This window comes from Oncorhynchus gorbuscha, linkage group LG25 (genome assembly GCF_021184085.1).
Source record: "Oncorhynchus gorbuscha isolate QuinsamMale2020 ecotype Even-year linkage group LG25, OgorEven_v1.0, whole genome shotgun sequence".
Classification (NCBI taxonomy): Eukaryota; Metazoa; Chordata; class Actinopteri; order Salmoniformes; family Salmonidae; genus Oncorhynchus; species Oncorhynchus gorbuscha.
In genome coordinates, this window is record NC_060197.1 from 11,678,520 (window position 1) to 11,693,519 (window position 15,000).

The 15,000-nt window shown below is 38.9% G+C and overlaps 1 pseudogene; it reads right to left on the reverse strand.

Moving 5' to 3' along the window:
• Positions 1-1,004: 1,004 nt before the first annotated feature.
• Positions 1,005-15,000, reverse strand: part of LOC124014319 — a 20,964-nt pseudogene continuing 6,968 nt past the window's right edge.

The window sequence follows — 15,000 nt, forward strand, 5'->3', positions numbered from 1 at the left end:
ATTGATGTCCTTTAGTAGTGGTTTCTTTTCCGCAATTCGACCATGAAGGCCTGACTCATGCAGTCTCCTCTGAACAGATTGTGTCTATTACTTAAACATTAATTATAAATAGTTTAATGTAAACCTTAACTAGTCTACAATTTGTACGATGTATGGACAAACTACAGCAACATATTTTGTGTTTTCTTTATATAAATTTGTTTTTGTTTTTAAAAATAAAAAAAATGACCCGAGAATTTAATCCGAATGGATTTTCGTAAAGAGAATTTGCTGTAATAAAAAATCTAAATTCTGGCAAAAATGTCAAATGTTTTTAAAATAAGAAACTTTCCCAAAAACTGGACATCTTAGTCCTCAGAATGATTTTTGCAGATGCATAATGGTTTTGTAACTCAATTTTCTTGACATGACAGCTCATCAAAATAGTTCATAGTTAGTTCAAGGATCCTCATAATAGTTCAAAGGTCCTGTCTAATAGTAGTCAGGAAAACACACAGCTCATAGTCAAGGAAGTCAACGTCAACTCAACAGTCCGTTAGGAATGAATTCTACATTTAACTGAACACAGGTAGGTGGGTACTGTAGCAAAGGAGGCTGCTGAGGGAAGGACAGCTCATAATAATGGAATGAAAACAAATACATGGAAACCATGTGATGTATTTCATACCATTCCACTAATTCCGCTCCAGCCATTACCACGAGTCCGTCCCCCCAATTAAGGTGCTACCAACCTCTTGTGTACTGTCTGTAGGTAGGTAGCAAGGAGGCTGGAATGGAATTCATGGAACAAGTGAAACATGGTTTCCATATGTTTCATGTGTTTGATATCGTTCCAGCCATTACAATGAGCTTGTCATCCTATAGCTCCTTCCACCAGCCTCCTCTAGGTAGGTAGGTAGGTAGGTAGGTAGGTAGGTAGGGAGTTGTAGTGAGCTGTAGTGACAACATCTGGAAAAACTAGACATTGTTAGTTATAAAATGTGTAATTCCAAAAAGAATTAACTTACAGAGGTGTTTGGTGGTGAACTGGTCAATTATTTTCCAATGTGGTACAATAGAATGAAATATGGATGGTGGAGTGATCAAAAGACATGATTGAGTCATTAGTGCGTCTATAGCAACAGTTCTAGATTCCAAAGCTATTCGATCACATTACCATATTTTGTCCATCCCAAACCACCCTTCACAGTTGCTGGACTGTCCTATCATATTTTTTTTTTATAGTCACAGTGTCCTCTCATTGGTGGATGGGACTGTCAGTCAGTCTCGTCCTGCGAGCCAACAAAGAAGCAGATCTGTCGTGGGGAGGGGCTGGGCATGGGGGCTGTGGGGCGGCGGGGAGAGGGGACGGTGGGGATGTTCCAGTATTGACTTTGGGAGGTCAAGAGCAGAGAGAGCGAACCCGGCGAGGTGACCGTTTCTCTCCCTGTGTCGGTCACTATCTAGGGGTGGGGGCAGGCTCATGCAATTCCTCAGGGAGCCATCACTGCAAAAATTAAAAGGCCATTAGACTTTATTCATACTTTATGATAGACACTCAAATCTACAAGTAGACTCTATCCATCCATACATAATATAACCCAGTAGTAGTAACTCCATGTCTCTCACCTGGTTATGTCTACTGGCGCTCCTCTCCAGGCCTGTCTGTACAAGCTCCCAGCAACATCCCCAGCCACCCCAGCTAGCCAACGCATGTCTGCAGGCACCTCTGGGATCCACTCCACAATCCTGGAGCACAGGAGAGGGACAACACAGCAAGTCAATGTACTGTGATGTACCACTGTGGGGGCCAGTTCACAAGAATTCCTGTGGTGGATTGACTTGCCCACTAGGTGGCGTGTGCAGCACATTCAAATTGATTGTGTTTAGTAGGAAACCTGTTTGCGTTCCTAGTTTGTTTGCATTCACAGTGTTATTTTTGTTGATGTGGTGGGCTAATGACTGCTTTAAAGACTACTTTGTTGTCAGTGGTTGCTGTCAGGGCTAATTTGAAGGTATTGGCTGCTGTATGTTAAAGGCTAGTTATGCTAAAGGCTAGTTCAGGGTTTAGTAGCTGATTTGTTTGCATTAGTGTTGTCATCCTTGGTTGCTGTTTGAGCTACTGTGACCGTGTTGAGTTCATTGAGGGCTTGTTAGTTTGTGTCAGGTGGCACTGGTGGTGTTGGATGTCATCCTACCTCTTGCCCACTGAGTAGGCTGATACCACAGGTAGTGTGCAGGGCAGCAGCATGTGGGAGGCCACTTGACCGGCAGCATCTCAGACACCTGAGCATACAGACCAGGCTTCTGCTGGCACGCCTCACAGAACACTACAGTCATAGAGACACAATATGTCACACTTCGCTGATACGGGCACAGCCTCAGAAGACTTTCAGAGACACACACAACAGCCACAAGTCACTGACAACAGAGCAGTGACAACACAACGTTAACTAGATAACAACAGTTTCTAACAGCTTGGAGCAGAAAAGATCCGAGTCTAGGTTAACTTCCTATCTACCTTTTTTGATTTGGGTAGGCAGGTTGTCAACAATCTGCTCGTCCAGCCACCAGTGCCGCTTCCTCAGGAGGCGGAGCCGCCGGAGCATCCAGTCCTTAGTGGTTTCCATGGCGATGGGCTTGCAGCAGCAGGTGGCTTCTGATGGGTTGGGGCCGGCAGTCGGACACTCCAGCTTCAGCAGATCTGACATCATAAACAATATAATTCATCATCTTTGCGACACAACATAAAAAATATTACTCCATAAATAAGTGCAGGTTTACTCCATACTTCATGTTGAACCCTGTACATCATTGATGCCCACTTCATGTACTGTATATCACAGTAGCTTATGATCTTAGCACAGCCCACTATTACTGTCAAAGGCAACATAGTAATACTCACGGTTCTCCTCAAGAAAGCGAAGGGCGTCCTTGTAGCCACTCTGACATATCTCTGCCATGACCTGTCAAAGAAAACACATAGATCGTACCTATTGAGGTAGGGGATCATATGCAAGAGATAGATTGAATAAATAATCATATCACAGGATCATCAGGACTCAGATATACCCACCCACACACGATACAGAGCATGATCTCACATTATGTGATTACTTATAACTATCACTACCACTGACTGATTAGCAATCATGTTATCGCTGACATTTAACAACCGTATTACACAAGTACAGCTGTATATAACCACATAAAACAGAGGGGAATGACTCATATCAGCCAGAACCCTCCTGTGCAACAGGCTCCTGTATTTATGGATGGACAACAATCCAGGAAGTGGTAGACTAAGGGTTAAAGGTCAACGTAGCAGAGTTCTCCCTGTTCTCTGGCTACTCCTTATTCTGTGTTCCTACAACAACAAAGCAACAGGGAGAGAGGTATGTGGACAGATAACTTCACAGTGTCACGACCTACAGTAGGTGTGAATTTAGTCAGGGTGGGTTAAACACTATGACACGTGAGGGAAAAGGTAGGGTGGAGTGTTCTTGTGTGTGTGTCTGTGCATGTCATGTGTAAACACTATGTCAAAGGTGGGCAGAGTCAAGAGAAACACACACTTCCTTTTCGAAGTAGGGCCTCTGCACATGGCTCTGTCAGTGGGATTCGGCATAATCCCCAAATTCCAGAAAACACATCATTCCAGACACACATGGAGGGAAAAGACAGTGTCAGATCTTGGATTGCAGCAACAGTGATAACACAGCGAAAACTGAACCAAGAGACACAGATCAACCTCAAAGAGGGCAAAGTTCACCTTACGCTAAAAAGTTGACCTCCATGTTATTATACAGACAGTGAAGAAGAATGTGCAATACAGGAAATGCAATTCAACAAGGACAAAAGCCAATAATGTCATGCCAGTATTGATCACTGTGGAGTTAGGGAGGGACCGGGGAGGGCAAAGTTCACATAGGAAGTATGGGGGGTAAGGGAAGGAGGCAGAGTCCAAAGAGGAGATAGGGTAGGGGGTGAAATGGGGGAGTTGGAGTTATACAATCAGGGAATAGGACAGTGGGAGGTCAGGGGTCCAATCTCCCATACCAGACTACTACGCTCTCCTACAGAAATGTATAGAATGTTTCAAGGGTACCTAAATAAGGATTTCACAACACATAACCAATACATAAGGCATTTATTTACAAGTAGTCATAAACAACCCATCTGATGAATGAGACTAAGGTGCATCCTGATCCTCCATCCTACCTTCGTGGACAGGGCCTACATAAAGGACTTCAAACGTCTTCCCGGGGCTATGCATAACGCATCGGTAAGCAGTCATAGCGGTTGCCCTACCTTGGGTTCTGGGGGAAACAGGGCTTTGCTGAGGCGGTACATATTGCCCAGGTTAATCTGGATGGAGGTGTTGGTGAAACGAAGCTCGTGGATGTTGAAGGAGGTGTCCCGGGGACAGATGTCGCTTTCGCCTGAGAACGGAGAGATGGTGATGGTGTTCTTCAGCTCCGACTGGGGAAGGTTGTCACTGATCCCCCCCATCCACATAACGCTGGAGAGAGAAGAGGGGGGGAGAGAGGGAGGAGCGAGAGCGAAAGTGAGAGTACTTGGGTGTTTTTGGAACCATGCACAACTTACATCAGGACCACAGCCTCTCCACAGAACAAGACCCCGGGCATACTGTGGTCAAGATGTCTCAGGGCTGGCAGAGATGACTGTTCTTACATCTCTATTTATATACTTAAAATATTTGTTGTTGACTTCCTCCGCTTATCTTCTGCTGAAAAATATGTCACTTTTAACCCGACTCGGGTTATCACTGAAATCTAATACGATACGATACGACATATTCAAGGAAACATTCCCCTCTTGAGGCCATATTAGGCATGTCAGTACAAGATTTCCCCTTAGCCAGCTTCTCCACAATGCCAACTCATGACCAAACAATCTGACATCACTATTTGGAGAATTAATACATTTTTACACCAGTCTTATGTAATTACCCGATGCAGCTCTATTTCCAGTTCAGATGCTCCCCTTCTAACATTTCAAAATGAATTCAGAATTTTCCAGTGTAAAAGGCTGAGAACATCTGAGGGGGAAAAAAGGATATCAGTGCCAGTTCCAAAGCATGATGTCACGCCCTGACCTTAGTGAGCCTCTTTTATTCTCTATTTGATTAGGTCTCAGTGTGACTTGGGTGGGCAAATGTATGTTTCTATTTCCTTGTTGGCCGAGTATGGTTCCCAATCAGAGGCAGCTGTTTATCATTGTCTCTGATTGGGGATCATACTTAGGCAGCCCTTTTTCCCACCTTAGATTGTGGGATCTTGTTTGTGTGTAGTTGCTTTCTGCACTGCATGTAGAGTTGCGTTCGTTTTTGTATTTTGTTGTTTTTTCGGTGTCATTTAAATGAAAGTCATATGTACGCTTACCACGCCGCACCTTGGTCCAATCCATCTCTAAACGATCGTGACACATGATCAAGACTCAATTTGGCAGTGAGGTTGGCAATGAGTTCAGGGCTGAGGGCAAAGAATGTACTATATTTCCTTTATCAGAGTGTCAAAACCAACTGTTACGAGAATGTAGTCCAGTGATGAAATCTAGTTCAAATGAAACCGCATCACCTTCACAAGAAACTTTTAAATAAATAGTATGTACAGTATTCTGAAAAAGTACATGCTCAGTCAACTGGCAAAAAGTTCAAACTCATGCACTCAGATATGCTTTTCAAAATTCATTCATGACTGAAAGACAATGTCCCATTCATGACTGTTCATGACCTACTTGTCACAATAGGCCTAGTATAGGACATACATCTATATAGAGAGATGGGACATACATCTATATAGAGAGATGGGACATACATCTATATAGAGATGGGGCATACATCTATATAGAGAGATGGGACATACATCTATATAGAGAGATAAGGCATACATCTATATAGAGAGATAAGGCATACATCTATATAGAGATGGGGCATACATCTATATAGAGAGATGGGGCATACATCTATATAGAGAGATAAGGCATACATCTATATAGAGAGATAAGGCATACATCTATATAGAGAGATAAGGCATACATCTATATAGAGATAAGGCATACATCATCTATATAGAGAGATGGGACATACATCTATATAGAGAGATAAGGCATACATCTATATAGAGATGGGACATACATCTATATAGAGAGATGGGGCATACATCTATATAGAGAGATAAGGCATACATCTATATAGAGAGATGGGACATACATCTATATAGAGAGATTGGGCATACATCTATATAGAGAGATGGGACATACATCTATATAGAGAGATGGGGCATATATCTATATAGAAAGATAAGGCATACATCTATATAGAGAGATGGGACATACATCTATATAGAGATGGGGCATACATCTATATAGAGAGATAAGGCATACATCTATATAGAGAGATGGGACATACATCTATATAGAGAGATTGGGCATACATCTATATAGAGAGAGATGGGACATACATCTATATAGAGAGATGGGGAATATATCTATATAGAAAGATAAGGCATACATCTATATAGAGAGATGGGACATACATCTATATAGAGAGATGGGGCATATATCTATATAGAGAGATGGGGCATACATCTATATAGAGAGATAAGGCATACATCTATATAGAGAGATAAGGCATATATCTATATAGAGAGATGGGGCATACATCTATATAGAGAGATAAGGCATACATATATATAGAGAGATGGGGCATACATCTATATAGAGAGATAAGGCATACATATATATAGAGAGATGGGACATACATCTATATAGAGAGATAAGGCATACATATATATAGAGAGATAAGGCATATATCTATAGAGAGATGGGGCATACATCTATATAGAGAGATAAGGCATACATATATATAGAGAGATGGGGCATACATCTATATAGAGAGATAAGTCATACATATATATAGAGAGATGGGACATACATCTATATAGAGAGATGGGGCATACATCTATATAGAGAGATAAGGCATACATCTATATAGAGAGATGGGGCATACATCTATATAGAGAGATGGGGCATACATATATAGAGATGGGGCATACATATATATAGAGAGATGGGGCATACATCTATATAGAGAGATGGGGCATACATCTATATAGAGAGATGGGGCATACATATATATAGAGAGATGGGGCATACATCTATATAGAGAGATGGGGCATACATCTATATAGAGATGGGGCATACATCTATATAGAGAGATAAGGCATACATATATAGAGAGAGAGATGGGGCATACATCTATATAGAGAGATGGGGCATACATCTATATAGAGAGATAAGGCATACATATATAGAGAGAGAGATGGGGCATACATCTATATAGAGAGATGGGGCATACATCTATATAGAGAGATGGGGCATACATCTATATAGAGAGATGGGGCATACATCTATATAGAGAGATAAGGCATACATATATAGAGAGAGAGATGGGGCATACATCTATATAGAGAGATGGGGCATACATCTATATAGAGAGATGGGGCATACATCTATATAGAGAGATGGGGCATACATCTATATAGAGAGATAGGGCATACATCTATATAGAGAGATGGGGCATACATCTATATAGAGAGATGGGGCATACATCTATATAGAGAGATAAGGCATACATATATAGAGAGAGAGATGGGGCATACATCTATATAGAGAGATAAGGCATACATATATATAGAGAGAGATGGGGCATACATCTATATAGAGAGATGGGGCATACATCTATATAGAGAGATGGGGCATACATCTATATAGAGAGATAAGGCATACATATATAGAGAGAGAGATGGGGCATACATCTATATAGAGAGATAAGGCATACATATATAGAGAGAGAGATGGGGCATACATCTATATAGAGATGGGGCATACATCTATATAGAGAGATAAGGCATACATATATAGAGAGAGAGATGGGGCATACATCTATATAGAGAGATGGGGCATACATCTATATAGAGAGATGGGGCATACATCTATATAGAGAGATGGGGCATACATCTATATAGAGAGATGGGGCATACATCTATATAGAGAGATGGGGCATACATCTATATAGAGAGATGGGGCATACATCTATATGGAGAGATGGGGCATACATCTATATAGAGATGGGACATACATATATAGAGAGATAAGGCATACATCTATAGAGAGATGGGGCATACATCTATATAGAGAGATGGGACATACATCTATATAGAGATGGGGCATACATCTATATAGAGAGATGGGGCATACATCTATATAGAGAGATGGGGCATACATCTATATAGAGAGATGGGGCATACATATATAGAGAGATGGGGCATACATCTATATAGAGATGGGGCATACATCTATATAGAGAGATGGGGCATACATATATAGAGAGAGATGGGGCATACATCTATATAGAGAGATGGGGCATACATCTATATAGAGAGATGGGGCATACATCTATATAGAGAGATGGGGCATACATCTATATAGAGAGATGGGGCATACATCTATATAGAGAGATGGGGCATACATCTATATAGAGAGATGGGGCATCTATATAGAGAGATAACATACATATATAGAGAGAGATGGGGCATACATCTATATAGAGAGATGGGGCATACATCTATATAGAGAGATGGGGCATACATCTATATAGAGAGATGGGGCATACATCTATATAGAGAGATAAGGCATACATATATAGAGAGAGAGATGGGGCATACATCTATATAGAGAGATGGGGCATACATCTATATAGAGAGATGGGGCATACATCTATATAGAGAGATGGGGCATACATCTATATAGAGAGATGGGGCATACATCTATATAGAGAGATGGGGCATACATCTATATAGAGAGATGGGCATACATCATACATCATATATAGAGAGATGGGGCATACATCTATATAGAGAGATGGGGCATACATCTATATAGAGAGATGGGGCATACATATATAGAGAGAGATGGGGCATACATCTATATAGAGAGATGGGGCATACATCTATATAGAGAGATGGGGCATACATCTATATAGAGAGATGGGGCATACATCTATATAGAGAGATGGGGCATACATCTATATAGAGAGATGGGGCATACATCTATATAGAGAGATGGGGCATACATCTATATAGAGAGATGGGGCATACATATATATATAGAGAGATAAGGCATACATCTATATAGAGAGATGGGGCATACATCTATATAGAGAGATGGGGCATACATATATAGAGAGATAGATGGGGCATACATCTATATAGAGAGATGGGGCATACATCTATATAGAGAGATAAGGCATACATCTATATAGAGAGAGATGGGGCATACATCTATATAGAGAGATAGAGAGATAAGGCATACATCTATATAGAGAGATGGGGCATACATCTATATAGAGAGATAAGGCATACATCTATATAGAGAGATGGGGCATACATATATATATAGAGAGATAAGGCATACATCTATATAGAGAGATAAGGCATACATCTATATAGAGAGATGGGGCATACATATATATAGAGAGATAAGGCATACATCTATATAGAGAGATAAGGCATACATCTATATAGAGAGATGGGGCATACATATATATAGAGAGATAAGGCATACATCTATATAGAGAGATAAGGCATACATCTATATAGAGAGATAAGGCATACATCTATATAGAGAGATAAGGCATACATCTATATAGAGAGATAAGGCATACATCTATATAGAGAGATGGGGCATACATATATATATAGAGAGAGAGATAAGGCATACATCTATATAGAGAGATAAGGCATACATCTATATAGAGAGATGGGGCATACATATATATATAGAGAGATAAGGCATACATCTATATAGAGAGATGGGGCATACATCTATATAGAGAGATGGGACATACATATATATATAGAGAGATAAGGCATACATCTATATAGAGAGATGGGACATACATATATATATAGAGAGATAAGGCATACATCTATATAGAGAGACATAAGGCATACATATATAGAGAGAGAGATGGGGCATACATCTATATAGAGAGATGGGGCATACATCTATATAGAGAGATGGGGCATACATCTATATAGAGAGATGGGGCATACATCTATATAGAGAGATAAGGCATACATATATATAGAGAGAGATGGGGCATACATCTATATAGAGAGATGGGGCATACATCTATATAGAGAGATGGGGCATACATCTATATAGAGAGATGGGGCATACATCTATATAGAGAGATAGGGCATACATCTATATAGAGAGATGGGGCATACATCTATATAGAGAGATGGGGCATACATCTATATAGAGAGATAAGGCATACATATATAGAGAGAGAGATGGGGCATACATCTATATAGAGAGATAAGGCATACATATATAGAGAGAGAGATGGGGCATACATCTATATAGAGAGATAAGGCATACATCTATATAGAGAGATGGGGCATACATCTATATAGAGAGATAAGGCATACATATATAGAGAGAGAGATGGGGCATACATCTATATAGAGAGATAAGGCATACATATATAGAGAGAGAGATGGGGCATACATCTATATAGAGATGGGGCATACATCTATATAGAGAGATAAGGCATACATATATAGAGAGAGAGATGGGGCATACATCTATATAGAGAGATGGGGCATACATCTATATAGAGAGATGGGGCATACATCTATATAGAGAGATGGGGCATACATCTATATAGAGAGATGGGGCATACATCTATATGGAGAGATGGGGCATACATCTATATAGAGAGATGGGACATACATCTATATAGAGAGATAAGGCATACATCTATAGAGAGAGATGGGGCATACATCTATATAGAGAGATGGGGCATACATCTATATAGAGAGATGGGGCATACATCTATATAGAGAGATGGGGCATACATCTATATAGAGAGATGGGGCATACATCTATATAGAGAGATGGGGCATACATATATAGAGAGAGATGGGGCATACATCTATATAGAGAGATGGGGCATACATCTATATAGAGAGATGGGGCATACATATATAGAGAGAGATGGGGCATACATCTATATAGAGAGATGGGGCATACATCTATATAGAGAGATGGGGCATACATATATAGAGAGAGATGGGGCATACATCTATATAGAGAGATGGGGCATACATCTATATAGAGAGATGGGGCATACATCTATATAGAGAGATGGGGCATACATCTATATAGAGAGATGGGGCATACATCTATATAGAGAGATAAGGCATACATATATAGAGAGAGATGGGGCATACATCTATATAGAGAGATGGGGCATACATCTATATAGAGAGATGGGGCATACATCTATATAGAGAGATGGGGCATACATCTATATAGAGAGATAAGGCATACATATATAGAGAGAGAGATGGGGCATACATCTATATAGAGAGATGGGGCATACATCTATATAGAGAGATGGGGCATACATCTATATAGAGAGATGGGGCATACATCTATATAGAGAGATGGGGCATACATCTATATAGAGAGATGGGGCATACATCTATATAGAGAGATGGGGCATACATCTATATAGAGAGATGGGGCATACATCTATATAGAGAGATAAGGCATACATCTATATAGAGAGATGGGGCATACATATATATATAGAGAGATAAGGCATACATCTATATAGAGAGATGGGGCATACATCTATATAGAGAGATGGGGCATACATATATATATAGAGAGATAAGGCATACATCTATATAGAGAGATAAGGCATACATCTATATAGAGAGATGGGGCATACATATATATATAAAGAGATAAGGCATACATCTATATAGAGAGATGGGGCATACATCTATATAGAGAGATGGGGCATACATATATATAGAGAGATAAGGCATACATCTATATAGAGAGATAAGGCATACATCTATATAGAGAGATAAGGCATACATCTATATAGAGAGATAAGGCATACATCTATATAGAGAGATGGGGCATACATATATATATAGAGAGATAAGGCATACATCTATATAGAGAGATAAGGCATACATCTATATAGAGAGATGGGGCATACATATATATAGAGAGATAAGGCATACATCTATATAGAGAGATAAGGCATACATCTATATAGAGAGATGGGGCATACATATATATAGAGAGATAAGGCATACATCTATATAGAGAGATAAGGCATACATCTATATAGAGAGATAAGGCATACATCTATATAGAGAGATAAGGCATACATCTATATAGAGAGATAAGGCATACATCTATATAGAGAGATGGGGCATACATATATATATAGAGAGAGAGATAAGGCATACATCTATATAGAGAGATAAGGCATACATCTATATAGAGAGATGGGGCATACATATATATATATAGAGAGATAAGGCATACATCTATATAGAGAGATGGGGCATACATCTATATAGAGAGATGGGACATACATATATATATAGAGAGATAAGGCATACATCTATATAGAGAGATGGGACATACATATATATATAGAGAGATAAGGCATACATCTATATAGAGAGATAAGGCATACATCTATATAGAGAGATGGGGCATACATATATATATAGAGAGATAAGGCATACATCTATATAGAGAGATGGGGCATACATCTATATAGAGAGATGGGGCATACATATATATAGAGAGATAAGGCATACATCTATATAGAGAGATAAGGCATACATCTATATAGAGAGATGGGGCATACATATATATATAAAGAGATAAGGCATACATCTATATAGAGAGATGGGGCATACATCTATATAGAGAGATGGGGCATACATATATATAGAGAGATAAGGCATACATCTATATAGAGAGATAAGGCATACATCTATATAGAGAGATAAGGCATACATCTATATAGAGAGATAAGGCATACATCTATATAGAGAGATGGGGCATACATATATATATAGAGAGATAAGGCATACATCTATATAGAGAGATAAGGCATACATCTATATAGAGAGATGGGGCATACATATATATAGAGAGATAAGGCATACATCTATATAGAGAGATAAGGCATACATCTATATAGAGAGATGGGGCATACATATATATATATAGAGAGATAAGGCATACATCTATATAGAGAGATAAGGCATACATCTATATAGAGAGATAAGGCATACATCTATATAGAGAGATAAGGCATACATCTATATAGAGAGATAAGGCATACATCTATATAGAGAGATAAGGCATACATCTATATAGAGAGATGGGGCATACATCTATATAGAGAGATGGGGCATACATATATATAGAGAGATAAGGATGGGACATACATCTATATAGAGAGATGGGGCATACATCTATATAGAGAGATGGGGCATACATCTATATAGAGAGCATACATCTATATAATAGAGAGATGGGGCATACATCTATATAGAGAGATAAGGCATACATCTATATAGAGAGATGGGGCATATAGAGAGATGGGGGCATATATATATATATATATAGAGAGAGAGATAAGGCATACATCTATATAGAGAGATGGGGCATACATCTATATAGAGAGATGGGGCATACATATATATATATATATATATATAGAGAGAGAGATAAGGCATACATCTATATAGAGAGATGGGGCATACATCTATATAGAGAGATGGGGCATACATATATATATATATATATATAAGGCATACATCTATATAGATGGGGCATACATCTATATAGAGATGGGGCATATATATATATATATATATAGAGAGAGAGAGATAAGGCATACATCTATATAGAGAGATGGGGCATACATCTATATAGAGAGATGGGGGCATACATCTATATAGAGAGATGAGGGCATACATCTATATAGAGATGGGGCATACATATATATAGAGAGATGGGGCATACATCTATATAGAGAGATGGGGCATACATCTATATAGAGAGATGGGGCATACATATATATATATATATATATATATATAGAGAGAGATAAGGCATACATCTATAGAGAGATGGGGCATACATCTATATAGAGAGATGGGGCATATATATATATATATATAGAGAGAGAGAGATAAGGCATACATCTATATAGAGAGATGGGGCATACAGATGGGGCATACATCTATATAGAGAGATGGGATAAGGCATACATCTATATAGAGAGATGGGGCATACATCTATATAGAGAGATGGGGCATACATCTATATAGAGAGATGGGGCATACATATATATAGAGATAAGGCATACATCTATATAGAGAGATGGGGCATACATCTATATAGAGAGATGGGGCATACATCTATATAGAGAGATGGGGCATACATCATATATATATAGAGAGATGGGGCATACATCTATATAGAGAGATGGGGCATACATCTATATATATATATATATATATATATATATATATATATAGAGAGAGAGAGATAAGGCATACATCTATATAGAGAGATGGGGCATACATCTATATAGAGAGATGGGGCATACATATATATATATATATATATAGAGAGAGAGATAAGGCATACATCTATATAGAGAGATGGGGCATACATCTATATAGAGAGATGGGGCATACATCTATATAGAGAGATGGGGCATACATCTATATAGAGAGATGGGGGCATATATATATATATAGAGAGATAAGGCATACATCTATAGAGAGATGGGGCATACATCTATATAGAGAGATGGGGCATACATATATATATATATATATAGAGAGAGATAAGGCATACATCTATATAGAGAGATGGGGCATACATCTATATAGAGAGATGGGGCATACATATATATAGAGAGAGATAAGGCATACATCTATATAGAGATGGGGCATACATCTATATAGAGAGATGGGGCATACATATATATATAGGCATATATATATATATATATATATATAGAGAGATGGGGCATACATCTATATAGAGAGATGGGGCATACATCTATATAGAGAGATGGGGCATACATCT